The sequence below is a fragment of the Oxyura jamaicensis genome, chromosome 1 (assembly GCF_011077185.1).
Source record: "Oxyura jamaicensis isolate SHBP4307 breed ruddy duck chromosome 1, BPBGC_Ojam_1.0, whole genome shotgun sequence".
NCBI lineage: Eukaryota > Metazoa > Chordata > Aves > Anseriformes > Anatidae > Oxyura > Oxyura jamaicensis.
In genome coordinates this window covers 156328688-156344640 of record NC_048893.1, presented here as the reverse complement: position 1 = coordinate 156344640, position 15953 = coordinate 156328688, and the positions used below count along the sequence as shown (strand labels likewise).

Here is a 15953-nt window from a genome sequence, read left to right as displayed (position 1 = left end):
TTTTTTAGTGCTAATCTAGGAAAGAGAAAAACAATAAAAAATACCATAGCTATAAGTACATATTAGAGAATTAAAGTATGATTTTCTTGGAATTATGTTTGTCATTTTGTCAGCAGAATGTTTTACATTTCAGGTCTGAAAAAAAAAAAAAAAAAAAAAAAAAGTTGATCTGTTTCTGAAACTGACAACCTAGACATTCTATCCCTATGTTAAACAGAGAAGTCTCCATTGGATTTATGTATAATATCATAAAAATAAGTAGATAGCAGACCCTGTGCCAAGCTAAAGGAGGAATGGGAACTCTGAGAATTGTAATTTATTGTGACAATTGTGATATGAACTAATTGTGTAAGCTTTTGAACACAGAGGGAGAGATATGCTTTTACACTTGGTTGTAACGAGAGTTACCCTCTGGCAGCAGTATTTCATTACTGATCCTAAAACTAAAATAGAAATAAATAGTCTGTCAGAAGACAGAAAGAAATACTGAAGACAACACCTTAATCACAGAATCACAAAATCACAGAATGATTGAGGTTGTGTTGTGGTTTAACCTGGCCGGCAGCTAAACACCACACAGCCGTTCACTCACCCTCCTCCCTCCCTCTCTGGGACTGGGGGAGAGAAACAGGAAAGTGAAGCTTGAGGGTTGAGATACAGACAGTTTATTAAGATAGGAAATAATAATAATAATAATAATAATAATAATAATATTGTGTACGAAACAAGTGATGCACAATGCAATTGCTCACCACCCGCTGACCGATGCCCAGCCCAACCCCGAGCAGCCGGCCCCCCACCCCAGCTAGCCACCCCTATATATTGTTTAGCATGACGTCAGATGGTATGGAATACCCCTTTGGACAGTTTGGGTCAGCTGTCCTGGGTCTGTCCCCTCCCAGCTCTTGCTGCACCCCCAGCCTGCCCACTGGCAGGACAGAGTGAGGAGCTGAAAAGTCCTTGGCTTAGTATAAGCAGTGCTCTGCAGCAATTAAAACATCAGCATGTTATCAGCACTCTTCTCATCCTAATCCAAAACACAGCACCCTACCAGCTACTAGGAGGGAAAATAACTCTGTCCTAACTGAAACCAGGACAGGTTGGAAGGGACCTCCAGAGATCATGTAGTCCAATCCCCCTACTAAAGCAGGGTCACCTCGAGCATGTTACACAGGATAACATCCAGGCAGTGTTTGCATATCTCCAAAGGACACTCCACAACCAGTGGTCTGTAACCCGAACCTTAAAGAAATTCTTCTTCATATGGTAATGAAACCTCCTATGGTTCAACTGTTACTATTACCCCTTGTCCTATCACTGGCAACCACAGCAAATATATCCCTGAAGATGTCCCCTCAAGTATTTATAGAGATTGTTATGATCCCCTCTCAATCTCCAGGCTAAACAGGCCCAGCTCGCTTAATCTTTTCTCAAAGGACAGATGCTCCAATCCCTTAATCGTCTTCGTGGCTCTATGCTGGACCCTCTCTAGAAGTTCTAGAGGGAGTTCTATTGGGGAGCCCAGAACTGAACACAATATTCCAGTTGTGGCCTCACCAGAGCTGAGTAGAGGGGAAGGATCACCTCTCTTGATCTTCTGTCCACACTCCTCTTGAAGCAGGCTAGGATTCCATCGGCCTTTTTGGCCATAAGGCCACACTTCTGACTTATGGTTAATTTGCTGTCCATCATGACCCTGAACTGCCTCTCCACAGAGCTGCTCTCCAGCAGGTCACCCTCCAGCCTGTACTGGTGCCTGGAGCTGTTCCTTCCCATGTGCAGGACCCTGCATGTGCCCTTATTGAACCTCATGAGGTTCCTCTTCACCCAGCTCTCCAGCCTGTCCTGGTCCCTCTGAATGGCTGTACAGGTCTCTGGTGTGACAGCCACTCTGCCAAACTTTGTATTATTTGCAAACTTGCTGAGGGTGCACTCTGTCCCTTCATCCAGGTCATTGATGAATAAACTAATTAGCACTGGACCCAGTACTGACCACTGTGGGATACCACTAGCCACAGGCCTCCAAATAGACTCAGCACTACTAAGCACAACCCCCTAAGCTCTGCCATTCATGCAGTTCTCAATTCACCCCACTGTCCACTCATGGATTCCACACTTCCGGAGCTTGCCCAGGAGAATATTATGGGAGACTTCAGCATCAGATTATGGATTTATACAGGAGCTCATTTATTTCTTGATTTTCTAATTGTGTGAAGAAACGCTAACTTTATTCCTTTAGCTGAAATGTTCGTGAAGAATGGCAGGCGTGCTGATTTATTTCCCCCCCCCCCCCCCCCTTCAATATTCAGGAAGATAATGTTTACTTTTTAACTCGGATGATGGCTCTCTTACTTCTTGGCATAATCAGCTTAGGGCAAACACACTCTCAGACAGATTTTACATCCCATTCACATATTTTGTGTACATTCACAGATATGCAATAATATGGATGCAAAAAGGATGCAAATATATATGTGTAAATGGATGAAATTTGATCATGAAGTAACTTTCAGGTCACCTGTATAGACAATTTTGCCTTGAAAAAGGAAAAGAAACAGAGAGAGAAAATATATTGAAAAATAAATTAAATACTGTGTGAAAGAGTAGTACCAGAACGATAAAGGAAATTCTTGGAAAAACTGAGGAGAGAATAAAAAGTTTTCTTAAGATAGATATCCTGAATACAGAGCAGTAGATATTCTGTCTTTTGCTGCTTAAAAAAATAAAAATAAAATAAAATAAAATAAAATAAAATAAAATAAAATAAAATAAAATAAAATAAAATAAAATAAATGTGGAGAAACATTTCATTCCTCATGTAATTTGCATTCTTTACTTTGGCTTTAGGCTTTAAGCTGTAAGCATGTACATTTGCAAAGAAGAAAAATAATTTGTGAAAGAAAAATGATAGTACAACTAAAGCTATATAGGAATTTATTGACTGTTTGGACTATTTAATGCTCTGAAAATGATGGATTAGCTTCCCTTTTCAAACAGCTGAAAGTAGCAGTGTTCTCCAGTGCGTCAGCTTTCTTTCATTAGTCAAGATCTGTAACATATCTGAGACCAGAACAGTAGTTTAGATGTTCCTTAGAATATTCTTTTGCATAAAATGAAAGAGCAGATTCTTAAATGATATGTGCTAGATTTTCACTTCTCTCAAAGGAAGGAAGACTTCTCTTTGTGTGCATAGTTTTCACGGTGGGATCACACTGATCAGAAGAATAAGACCATGTAGATAAAAAGATCTCCTGACCGGAAGTATGATATCATTTTGCCTCAGTAATGGTTATGTATATATTATCATTCTTAGTGTATCACAAATCTTACATACCTTTTTGTCTTACACAGTGTAATGGAAAATATCGTTATGATATCATATAGATAGTTGTGAGCAAATTGATTAATGCCATGAGGGTAGTCTTTCAAATTATATTCTCTATCTTTGTCACCACATCACCACATCTGAAAGCAATTGCATTGCACTGAGATTAGTTTGAGTTGAATGCTCTGGCAAAATAGTAATTACCATTGTTTTGTTCTTTAGGATTATTATTATTATTAATTTAGTTTTTGTACACAAGACACTATTTCAAATGAAACTTTTTGCACTTAAATCTACACGAAACTAGTAAGGATTATTCTTTAATGTCAGCAAGGTTCACCTTGCTGACTGCAAGAGACACTAAATAATCTTGACTGAATAGGACAAGTACTGGAATCTTTTCAAGAGAATCTTAGTTTTTTGAAACCTGACTAAGTACTAGTACTTGCTACTGCTACACAGGGAAGTTACACATTTTTCTACAGATGTCAGTGAAGGAATTTTACATGGATCAATGTATTTCTTGTCTATAATATTTTGGTACAACCGGCATAACTGACCTCTATGCCTCAAAAAAATTGACTTCCTCTTATAGCTGTGTAAAGTTTATATGGAAACACAGCCTCTGATTTCTCAGCATTTTCTGTTACTTTCAGATCTCTGCTACTTTGAACAGAATGTGATATACCACACTCATTAAACTGTATATATTCTTATATATATAATAAATTTAAACATTTCAAAAAAAAAAAGTGGGAGAGGAAAAAACATAAATAAAAATAAAACACTATGCACCTGTACAATGACTAATATCTCTTCAAAAAATTACACAGGTGGTCTCAAAAACAGTTGCCTTTACCATATTTCAACAAGATTTTAAAATATGTCTCTGTTAATAAAAATACTCCATTAAAATTGCATTGGGGAAGTTGAAAGTTATTGCTTCACTGCTTTTGAAACAAGTTTGCTGATGTACATTTTCTAACTGCCAACTCAGCTTTGAGAATCAAGCTGGTTCCTTTCCACCCCACAAAACATCACCAGTAAATTGGATCTTGTCAGAAAAATCATGTTCTGAATCGTGTCTTTTTTTTTCTTATTTCCTTCTTCAATGACAGTCCACAAAGTCTCTTCAAGCAAAAACATCAACAACACAATCTGGGCTACAGAACTTTGACTTTAGTATGATATCATACTAAATAGAAAGAAATAAACAAGATGGTCACATTCATCGGTTGTAGTTAATATGCTTGCAAAATGGTAAATCCAAAAAGCAAAGGAAGATCCAGCAACAGAGAATCCATGGGAAACAAACAAACAAACAAACAAACAAACAAACAAACAAACAAACAAGAGGTGTTATTTCCCACAGATTCATACTGTCAGCAAGTGAAAGCATAGGGCTCAGAAAGCTATGCATTTACTAGCACAACAGAAAAGTATTCAGTCATTTATTATATATGTTGCTTTACAATGTAATCTCTTACTGGTTAGCAGTAGTAGAACTGTTAGATTAAAAATAAATAATTCATTACTTATAACAGCAATGAGTTCTTGCTTTGATGTATAATCCATTATTAAACTCACCACATGTTTTTAGGCTAACTTATGTGGGTCAGCATTAGGGCTTTCAGTGTTCTAGCCAGATGGTTAGAGGTTGTCATTAAATTAGCTTGAATCAGTCAGTATCTCATCATTTAATCTCATGTACTATAAATGGCAGATGAGTTTTCTTTCTACAGATTATGCAATTTACAACATCTGCCCATTTTCTGCTTGACTTTGTCCTGTCTGAAATGGTCGTTTCCCCAAACCTGCTATAGCCAATCAAAAACATGCTAGGTTTGCAAGAAGACTGTGGGCACATGGCGATTCAGCTTATATTTTCACCATAGGGTGCTTAGCTATTGTGTATGACTATGGAAAAATCTATAGGATAAAATCATTAAAGTGCTGAACGGTAAGAAGCATGGCCATGTTACACATTAAGACAGTACTGCAGAAAATGATCATCTGTGTATATTTTCCAGCTGAATGGTTATTTTATGAATGGTGTTTATTTTTTTATTTTTTTATTTTTTATCATATAAATGGGAGAAAGCTGTCATTATTGAATCATATATATGTAATTAAATGTCCTTGTAATCATAATTTTCTGGTTATATATGCTTTTGGGGTAATGCTTACATATTCCTAAAAAAAAAAAAAAAAAAAGCCTAAAAAAAAAAGGGCAGAATAAACTGGAAAATAGGCAAAAAGATGAATACAACCATCCTTAGTGGTTACTGTCAGAATAACATACTTTCAATGATTTTCCCATTTGCAGTCTGCTGTATATATTCTGCATAATATATGCAGAACTCCTATGCAGATGATAAATACATAAACTAAATATAAGAATTTGCCATTTAATTAAACGGAGTGACAATCACAAGGACACTCCATAACACATATATTAATAATTACTCTTAGCTAGACCTTCACTACTGAAAAAAAAATCTGAAGTACCTCTTCTCTTATCCAAATACCATACTTCACAATAGGGTACATACTTCACAGCTACAGTAATTGCAGTATGGTATCAATCTATATCAGTAGTGTGATAAATGATTAAGTCCCAAATAGGATTTTTGTGATTTATTAAGCAAATAGAGGCAAGCAAACAGTACTGGGTGCACCAGGAGTCTCTGCTCTAACAGGATGCACACCTGTTACATCAAGTGGCTGATTTTTATGCTCCTAGACTAATACATATTCATCACTATTCCTAGAAAAGGCAGGGTTATTATAATTAGTTCCCGGAATCCAAACCCTCTCTGGACGCATGTGTATCAGTCTCTGGTGGTCTTTCTGGGGGTCTCTTGTGCTGAAGGCTCATAGTCTTCCTCCCAGGCTTTGTCCTTTGGTCGTCCTTCAACTCCCCCTTTCTCCTTATTTGGTGGATCTCTTTGCTGGTTATCAGAGGCTTGCGCAGTGTCCCATGCAAAAGTCAGCAATTTCCTAAAAAAACTCCTTGGTCCTCTTATCTCCCAGACTAGAGTCTCAATGTTCGCCCTTCAAACCCTCTATTTACACAAATTGCTGGACCGTTCCTTTGCATGATACAAGAACTATGTACACTAATCACTCTGTTTTTCTTAAATGGGAGTTTATATTTCATCATGCGGCCCTAGCATTGTTCCATACTGACGCGAATCAAATGAACACATTTCAAAGTAGTATATAAAGGATGTATTTTTAAAGCAAAATTATTGCACTCATTAAAAAAATAAAAAAATAAAAAAAAAAAATGTGGGAAAAGGGGTGGGAAAGGGGGAAGTAGAACAAAAAGGTAGGTACTCCCTACTTAGATTTGCATCTATGGAATGAAAGATACAATTACTTTGAATCATACACCACTGGATAATTACAGAAAAGATACATGTGTATAATATTGTACCTGCTCTTTGTTTCAGTCACCATTTTGAGCCCATAAAATCATAATCAGGTGAAGTGAGAATATAATTTTCATCTAAATTTATTTCATTGCACTTCAACTGTAGAGCAGAAAAATGCTTATAATTGATATTTTTGTTGTCGAGGCATACTTTGACCCAAGGGGTGTTTGTTTCCTTAACAAACAGAGACAATCAAGTCCCACAGAAACAGTACTTAAATTCCTATCTCCGGAAACAATTCTTAGGGTTAGGTAGAAAAATCTTAGACTATATACACATTGCAAATGTAACTTTATTTATGCCACTGCTTACTACTCTGTAGCAGACCGACTGTTTGTACAAAATGTTTCACAAAGAAATATTTTCATCCAAAGTAGAAATTTATAGAATAACCTAAAGAAGAAACTCCTGACTGCCAAGTTATGCTCTGTTAGGGCACAGGTTAATGACTAGAAAGGTTAATAACAACTCTAGTTTCTTTTGTATATCTATTTCAAGACAAACTAAATTTTACTTCATGACACCTTGCAGTTACATAAATATCTGAAAGTGGCCAAGACAAGAAGTTAAGGGAAACATATTCATGAATTCCTTTCCAGTAACTTATTGACTACACTATAGACAATATTACACTCACATACTCTATACATCTATTATTTCTACCTCAGACATATGCAACATTTTCCATCATTAACATGTGGATCCAAGGACAAATATATTCTCTAATTTAAGTGTTTCACTCAAGCACTTAACTTTAAGGTAGATGACATATTGAAGTGTGCACTTTAATAGGGATAATATTACAATGTGATTACATTAAAGATGCCAATACCACTGATTATTTTTTTTTTCTCTCCAATGAAGATTGAGAATCTTTGCAAAAAGCAAACACATACACAAAAAAATTGTTTCACGTCTTTTTACAAGATGATATTCGAAAAAAAAAAAAAATTACTAGAAGCAATTTACAGGTTGTAAATGTGCTCAGCCCTCTGAATGCTCAGATTTGGGGAGCACAATTGGCTGTGAAAAGAAGGACCCTGAGAGTGGGCAGTTTTTTTTGATGCATGTTACACAAGTTCTCTGCCTTTGGCTTATAATCAGCGGGCAGTCAAGGCAAGCCAGTGTACTAGAAAATCCTTCAATTGGTCTAACTTTGTTTTAAGGTGCTGAAATCTCTAAGGAATTGTGGTGGTTTTACCGTGCTAGGCAGTTGAACACCACAACCGCTCTCTCACTCCCCCTCCTCAGATGAGGAGGGGAAGAAGTAAAGGAAACAACTCACAGGTTGAGATAAGGATGATTTAATTAAAGAGAAAATATATATGTATATATATATATTATTAAGGAAATATTATTATTAATTAAACAATTCAACTAAAGGGAAAAAAGGGAAAGGGGAATAGGGAGGGGGAAAGGGAATAACTAAACAAAAAAAGTAAAGGCTATGTGGGAGTGCAGAGGAAAGAAATTACTCTCTACTTCCCACAAACGAGGGATACTTGACCACGTCCTTGAAGCAGGGCCTCAACGCACGTAGCTGGTGTTTGGGAGGAGGACAGACGTTTTTGCAATGAGAGCCCACCCCTCCCCTCTTCTTCCTTTTTCCACCTTTTATTGCTGAGTGTGACATCATATGGTATGGAATATCCCTTTGGTTGGTTGAGGTCAGCTGCCCTGCTGATGTTTCTTTCTCACTTTTTTGCCCACCCCCTAGGAGGGTTAGAGAGAGTCCTGATGCTGTGCCAGCACTTCTCAGCAGCAGACACAACACTGGTGTGATACCACTGCTGTTCTAGCTACAGGTGCAGAGCACAGCACTGTATGGGCTGCTGCAGAGAAAGTTAACATCCCAGCCAGACCCAGTACAACCTCCACCCCTTATTCCATAACATTTGTGTCACTCTCAGGTCCCCTATACTATGGCATATTCTCATCATTGTTCCTTGTTCTTTAACAAATTGATAGGTAGGTACATCTCTACATTCTATAAGTCTCTCTCGGAAAACGTCCATAAGAACTGTTGACTATTTAGTCTTCATCTGCTGAAGTGGTCACTCAGGGCAGGTGGAGTTGGATGTCTGGACGCCAGCACCAGCTTAGCTCAAGACCTTGTTGCACTTGCCCTGTTCCTTGCAAAGTTGACCTGTCGTTGATCTTGCAGCGTCTTCCTACAACATATAACTTAGATTACAGATTAGTTTTCTCCCAAAGTTAGATCTCCTTGAGGTACACACCTGATATCCCCATCCTTCTGCATTACCCACCAGGTATACCCTGGTCCTTGGGCAAAGACAATCCCACGAGTGGGTTTGCCTTTTCCCAAGGCAGGAGCAACCCACACTGCCTTCCCCATCCACTTTCCTACATGCACTACAGGGACTTTAGCTCCCTTCACCTTGTGTAGGGGTTTTGTTTCAGCAGGACCAGCATGGCTGTCAGACACCCTGTTATTAACTAGCCAAGTGGCTTCTGGTAGATTTATGTCCCATTTTTTCCATGTCCCAGCACCCAATGCCCTTAACATAGTCTTTAACAGTCCATTGTACCTTTCAACCTTATCAGAGGCTTGTGGGTGATAAGGGATGTGATACACCCACTCAATCCCATGCCTCTTGGCCCAGGAGGTGACCAAATTGTTTCGGAAATGACTCCTGTTGTCAGACTCAATTCTTTCTGGTGTACCATGACGCCACAGCACTTGCCTTTCTAGGCCCAAGATAGTGTTTTGGGCCATGGCATGGTTTACGGGGTATGTTTCCAGCCACCCAGTTGTTGCTTCAACCATGGTTAGTATGTGCCGTTTGCCTTGGCGGGTTTGTGGGAGTGGTCCGATATAGTCAATTTGCCAGGCCTCACCATATCGAAATCCAAGCCATCTCCCCCTGTTCCAGGGAGATTTTACCTTCATGGCTCTCTTGATTGCAGCACAGATCTCACACTCGTGGATAACCTGTGTGATGGTCTCAATGGTCAGGTCCACCCCTCGATCACGAGCCCATCTGTATGTGGCATCCCTCCCCTGATGTCCTGATGTTTCATGGGCCCATCGAGCTACAAACAGCTCACCCTTACGTCCCCAGTCCAGGTCCACCTGAGCCACTTCAATTTTTGAAGCTCGATCCACCTCTTTGTTGTTCTGATGTTCTTCAGTAGTATGACTCTTGGGCATGTGGGCATCCACATGATGTACTTTTACATCCAGGTTTTCTACTCGAGCAGCAATATCTTGCCACAGAGTGGCAGCCCAGATAGGTTTACCTCTGCGCTGCCAGTTGCTCTCTTTCCTTTGCTGCAGCCACCCCCACAGAGCATTTGCCACTATCCATGAGTCAGTGTAGAGATACAGTACTGGCCATTTTTCTCTTTCGGCAATCTCTAGGGCTAGTTGTATGGCTTTCACTTCTGCAAACTGACTTGACTCACCTTCCCCTTCCATGGCCTCCACAACTCATCGTGTGGGACTCCACACAGCAGCTTTCCATTTCCGATGGCTCCCTACCACACGGCAGGATCCGTCAGTGAACAACACATACTGCTTTCTGTCTTCTGGCAACTCATTATATGGTGGTGCCTCTTCAGCACGGGTTACCTCTTCTGTTGGCACTCTGAAATCTCTGCCTTCTGGCCAGTCCATGATCTCTTCTAGGATTCCTGGATGATTAGGTTTTCCCATTCGAGCCCGCTGTGTAATTAACGCTATCCACTTACTCCACGTAGTGTCAGTCGCATGGTGTGTAGTGGGAATTTTCCCTTTGAACATCCAATGTAACACAGGTAGCCGTGGTGCCAAGAGGAGCTGTGCTTCTGTACCCACAACTTCTGAAACAGCTTGAACACCCTCATATGCTGTTAGTATCTCTTTATCAGTTGGGGTGTAATTGGCTTCTGATCCTCGATAGCCCCGGCTCCAGAAACCCAGAGGTCGACCTCGAGTTTCTTCTGAGGTTTTCTGCCAGAGGCTCCAGGTGAGGCCATGCTCCCCAGCTGCAGTGTAAAGTATGTTTTGCACCGCTGGTCCGGTACGGACAGGCCCAAGGGCTACTGCACGAGCTATTTCTTGTTTGATTTGTTCAAAGGCCTGTTGTTGCTCGGGGCCCCACTCAAAATAGTTTCTCTTTCGAGTCACTTGATATAGAGGACTCACAAGCTGACTATAGCCTGGAACATGCATTCGCCAGAATCCCACAAGTCCTAGGAAAGCTTGCGTTTCCTTTTTGTTAGTTGGCGGACACATTGCCATTATTTTGTTGATCACATCCATTGGAATATGGCGACGTCCATCTTGCCATTTTACTCCCAGGAACTGGATTTCCTGTGCAGGTCCCTTGACCTTACTCTGTTTAATGGCAAAGCCAGCTTTCAGGAGAATTTGGATTACTTTTTTCCCTTTCTCAAAAACTTTTGCTGTGTTGCCCCACACAAGGATGTCATCAATGTACTGCAGGTGTTCAGGAGCTCCCCCTTGTTCCAGTGCAGACTGGATCAGTCCATGGCAAATGGTAGGGCTGTGTTTCCACCCCTGGGGCAGTCGATTCCAGGTGTATTGGATGCCCCTCCAAGTGAAAGCAAACTGTGGCCTGCATGCTGCTGCCAAAGGGATGGAGAAAAATGCATTAGCGATATCAATTGTGGCGTACCACTTGGCTGCCTTTGATTCTAGTTCGTACTGAAGTTCTAGCATGTCTGGCACTGCAGCACTCAAAGGTGGCGTGACTTCGTTCAGGCCGCGATAGTCCACTGTTAACCTCCACTCGCCATTAGACTTTCGCACTGGCCATGTAAGACTATTAAAAGGTGAGCGAGTCTTGCTGATCACTCCTTGACTCTCCAGCTGATGAATCAACTCATGGATGGGAATTAGGGAGTCTCGGTTGGTGCGATATTGCTGTCGGTGCACCGTTCTGGTAGTGATTGGTACCTGCTGTTCTTCAACCTTAAGCAATCCTATAACGGAGGGGTCTTCTGAAAGGCCAGGTAGGGTAGACAGCTGCCTAATCTTCTCTGTGCTTAAAGCAGCTATGCCAAAAGCCCATCGGTACCCTTTTGGATCCTTGAAGTACCCTCTCTTGAGGTAGTCTATGCCAAGGATGCATGGAGCCTCTGGGCCAGTCACAATGGGATGCTTTTGCCACTCATTCCCAGTTAAACTCACTTCAGCTTCCAATACAGTTAACTGTTGGGATCCCCCTGTCATTCCAGAGATACAGATGGGTTCTGTCCCTTGGTAGCATTAAAGTGCATTGTGCACCAGTGTCCACTAGAACTTTGTATTCTTGTGGTTCCAATGTGCCAGGCCATCAGATCCACACAGTCTAATAAATCCGGTTATCCCTCTCCTCTACCTGGCCTCTAGTCCTGGTTGGAGCGTCTGCCACTTAATTCTTGCAAATGAGAAGCAGAGGTCCCTTCATCAGGGTCAAGAATAACATCAGCTCTTCTACTGCCTCTGGAGATCTGCCCAACAGAAACTGGAGCGGTGTTTTTCTTAGGGGCCCCTCTTCTTGCTGCTGCATTTCCTTTCAATTCACGTACCCGAGCAGCTAGGGTTGAAGTAGGTACACCATCCCATTTCCTCATATCTTCCCCATAGTCACGCAGATAAAACCACAAGGTGCCACGTGGTGTGCGTCTTGGGTACTCTCTCTCTCGAGCAGGAAAATACTGATTCTTAGTGGCTGAAATATCACTCTGTCTGGATGGGAGGGAATATGCTCGTTCTACAAGGTGGTCAAGTCTTTCGGACAGTTTCTCCACTGCTGAAACACACGCCCGTAGTGGAGCAGAGAGATTGTCTTCATATTTTTTAAGCTGGCAGGACAGGTTATACACTGTTGGTCCCATCCCCTCATCCCAATTAAATATCGCCAGTGTACTGGCATGTGATGATGGTGCACTCCGCAACAATTTACGCCACATGGATGTTGTGCACTGGACTTCATCGGGATCTTTAGGTGTCTGGGCATTGTCCAAATCACTATAAATCATCTCCAGCACAGCTAATTCCCTCAGTTGCTGGAGACTTTTATCCACAGTGGCCCACTTACCTACTTGATATACAATGTCTTCCTTATGGGGGTACCTTTCTTTCACAGCTGCCAGGAGTTGGCTCCAGAGGCTGAGAACCTGTGTCCCTCTCCCAATTGCTTTATCAATTACCCTTTCTCTAGAAAGGGATCCCAACTGCTTGGCTTCATTGCCTTCTAATTGTTGGCTATTGGCCCCTGTGTCCCAGCATTGAAGCAGCCAGGTGAGGATGTGTTCACCTGAGTGTCGACCATAATCCTTTCGTATTTCTTGCAACTCGCTCAGGGATAGGGATCAAGTGGTTTCTGATTCCTTTATGATTTCCATCTCATCTTCCTGCTGTTTTTGTGATGGCACTGCTTTAGAGGTGCCTGCCTCTTCCTCTTCTCCCTCCTTCTTAGGAGAGGCTTCTTCCCTTACTAAACGAGCTGACTTCCGTTTCCATTGTTTTGACTTGACTATGGGGGCGACTGATACCATAGTCGGTTGGTTCTCTGGGTCAGCCACAGCATGTGTTTTCTGGTCATCAGATTCAGAGACTTTCTCCCTCTCTTCAAGGTGCTGGATGATGTTAAAGAGTGTTTGGTAGGAGTAAGCCAGGACCCAGCACAATGCCGCAAGCTGTCGTTCTCCGGCATTGTCGGGGTCAGGGCATACAACTCTCAAACATTCTATCAGGTTTTAAGGATTTTGCACTTGTTCGGGAGTGAAGTTCAAAACTATTGGGGGAGACACCTGTGACAGGTACCTGCCTATCCTCCCACACACCTTGCCACCTGCCACAAGGCTGTTTCAGGACAGATTGCTGGGTAAGCTTTCTAAACAATCGACTAATCTTAGAGAAAAGAGGACACCCGTTATGCAGAATTAGAAACAGCAATATATGGGTTACACATGGATATTCAAAATACTCAAAAACTGTTGTAATTAGCCCACTGTGAAAGAAGGAGAAGGTACCATTCCTGATATTATTCATAAACTGACTTCCAGATGAGGAAAGGAAGGCAGTGTAATTCTGAATATTCTCTAAAAGATAGTTTCCATGAGACCCAAATGATAACAGTGCAGAGCCTGAATGCCAGATTAAACTCAAGGCCAGTGCTTGGCAGCACAGCGAGTTTAAGAAAACGAACACAGATTGTAGCACATTCTTGGATCGGATATAGAGGAGAAAGGAGAATATGACTCGGATTGCATGACACATGATCAAACAAGCCAATATTAACAGGACACTGAACATGGTGACCAGCAAGTAAGTGTGTTAGTTGTAAGAGTTTAATCAAATCTATTGTTATCTCAACCCTTTGTGCCCCACGTTGGGCGCCAAAAAGGACTGTGGTGGTTTTACCGTGCTAGGCAGTTGAACACCACAACCGCTCTCTCACTCCCCCTCCTCAGATGAGGAGGGGAAGAAGTAAAGGAAAGAACAACTCACAGGTTGAGATAAGGATGATTTAATTAAAGAGAAAATATATATGTATATATATATATTATTAAGGAAATATTATTATTAATTAAACAATTCAACTAAAGGGAAAAAAGGGAAAGGGGAATAGGGAGGGGGAAAGGGAATAACTAAACAAAAAAAGTAAAGGCTATGTGGGAGTGAAGAGGAAAGAAATTACTCTCTACTTCCCACAAACGAGGGATACTTGACCACGTCCTTGAAGCAGGGCCTCAACGCACGTAGCTGGTGTTTGGGAGGAGGACAGACGTTTTTGCAATGAGAGCCCACCCCTCCCCTCTTCTTCCTTTTTCCACCTTTTATTGCTGAGTGTGACATCATATGGTATGGAACATCCCTTTGGTTGGTTGAGGTCAGCTGCCCTGGTGATGTTTCTTTCTCACTTTTTGCGCACTCCCTAGGAGGGTTAGAGAGAGTCCTGATGCTGTGCCAGCACTTCTCAGCAGCAGACACAACACTGGTGTGATACCACTGCTGTTCTAGCTACAGGTGCAGAGCACAGCACTGTATGGGCTGCTGCAGAGAAAGTTAACATCCCAGCCAGACCCAGTACACTGAGTCAGACAATGGGACTCATTTCCAAAACAACCTTATAGATACTTGGACCAAAGAGCATGATATTGAGTGGGTGTATCACATCCCCTATCATGCACCAACCTCTGGGAAAATAGAGTTACAATGGATTTTTAAAGACTACACTGAAGGTAATAGGTGCTGGGACATTTGAACATTGGGACACACATTTGGCATAGGCCACCTGGTTAGTCAACGTTAGAGGATCTGCCAAACGAGCTAGACCTGCCCAATCAAACCTGTTACGTAGTGTAGAAGGGGACCACGTACAAAGTTCCTGCAGTGCACATGAAAAACATGCTGGAGAAGACAGTCTGGACTATTCCTGCTTCAGTCAAAGGCAAAACCATTAATTTAGATAGAATTGGACAAGCATAGTGGTATGATGGAACAAGAACGGGCTTCAATGTGTAATAATCCAAAATAACACACCATATATTCTGCCCTAAAAGACTGCTGTGACAGATGGAGCCCATAGTCAGTCATGGATTATACAAACTCAGTGGACATTTTATATACTGCCAGTACTGGGCTGGATGTTCAAAGGAAGGGTCCCCTCTACACATCATGCAACTGATGCTACATGGAGCAAGTGGGTTGCACTGATTACTCAGCGGGCTCGAATAGGAAACCCCAGTCGTCCGGGAATCTTGGAAGTGATTATGGACTGGCCAGAAGGCAAATACTTTGGAATGTCATCAGAGGAGGAGGTGGTCCGTGCTGAAGAAGCTCCACTGTACAACAAACTACCAGAAAATGAGAAGAGATATGCCCTGTTCACTGATGGGTCCTGTCGCATTGTGGGAAAGCATCGGAGATGGAAAGCTGCTGCATGGAGTCCTACACGATGAGTTGCAGAAGCTGCTGAGGGAGAAGGTGAATCGAGTCAATTTGCAGAAGTGAAAGCCATCCAGCTGGCTTTAGATATTGCTGAACAAGAGAAGTGGCCAGTTCTCTACCTATACACTGATTCATGGATGGTAGCAAATGCCCTTTGGGGGTGGTTACAGCAATGGAAACAGAACAACTGGCAGTGCAGGGGCAAACCCATTTGGGCTGCTGCATTATGGCAAGATATTGCTGCCCAGGTAGAGAACCTGGTTGTAAAGGTACGCCATGTAGATGC

The 15953-nt window shown here is 41.7% G+C and overlaps 2 long non-coding RNA genes across 2 annotated transcripts in view; both read left to right on the top strand.

Annotated features, from left to right (window-relative positions):
* Window positions 1–8088, top strand: part of LOC118163204 — a 29828-nt gene extending 21740 nt beyond the window's left edge. The window contains exons 2-3 of the long non-coding RNA XR_004748918.1: window positions 3491–3500; window positions 8077–8088. This is a non-coding gene — a long non-coding RNA (uncharacterized LOC118163204). The remainder of the gene's footprint in view (window positions 1–3490; window positions 3501–8076) is intronic.
* Window positions 1–15953, top strand: part of LOC118163220 — a 742076-nt gene that overhangs the window by 416251 nt on the left and 309872 nt on the right. The gene's annotated exons all lie outside the window — the stretch shown is intronic.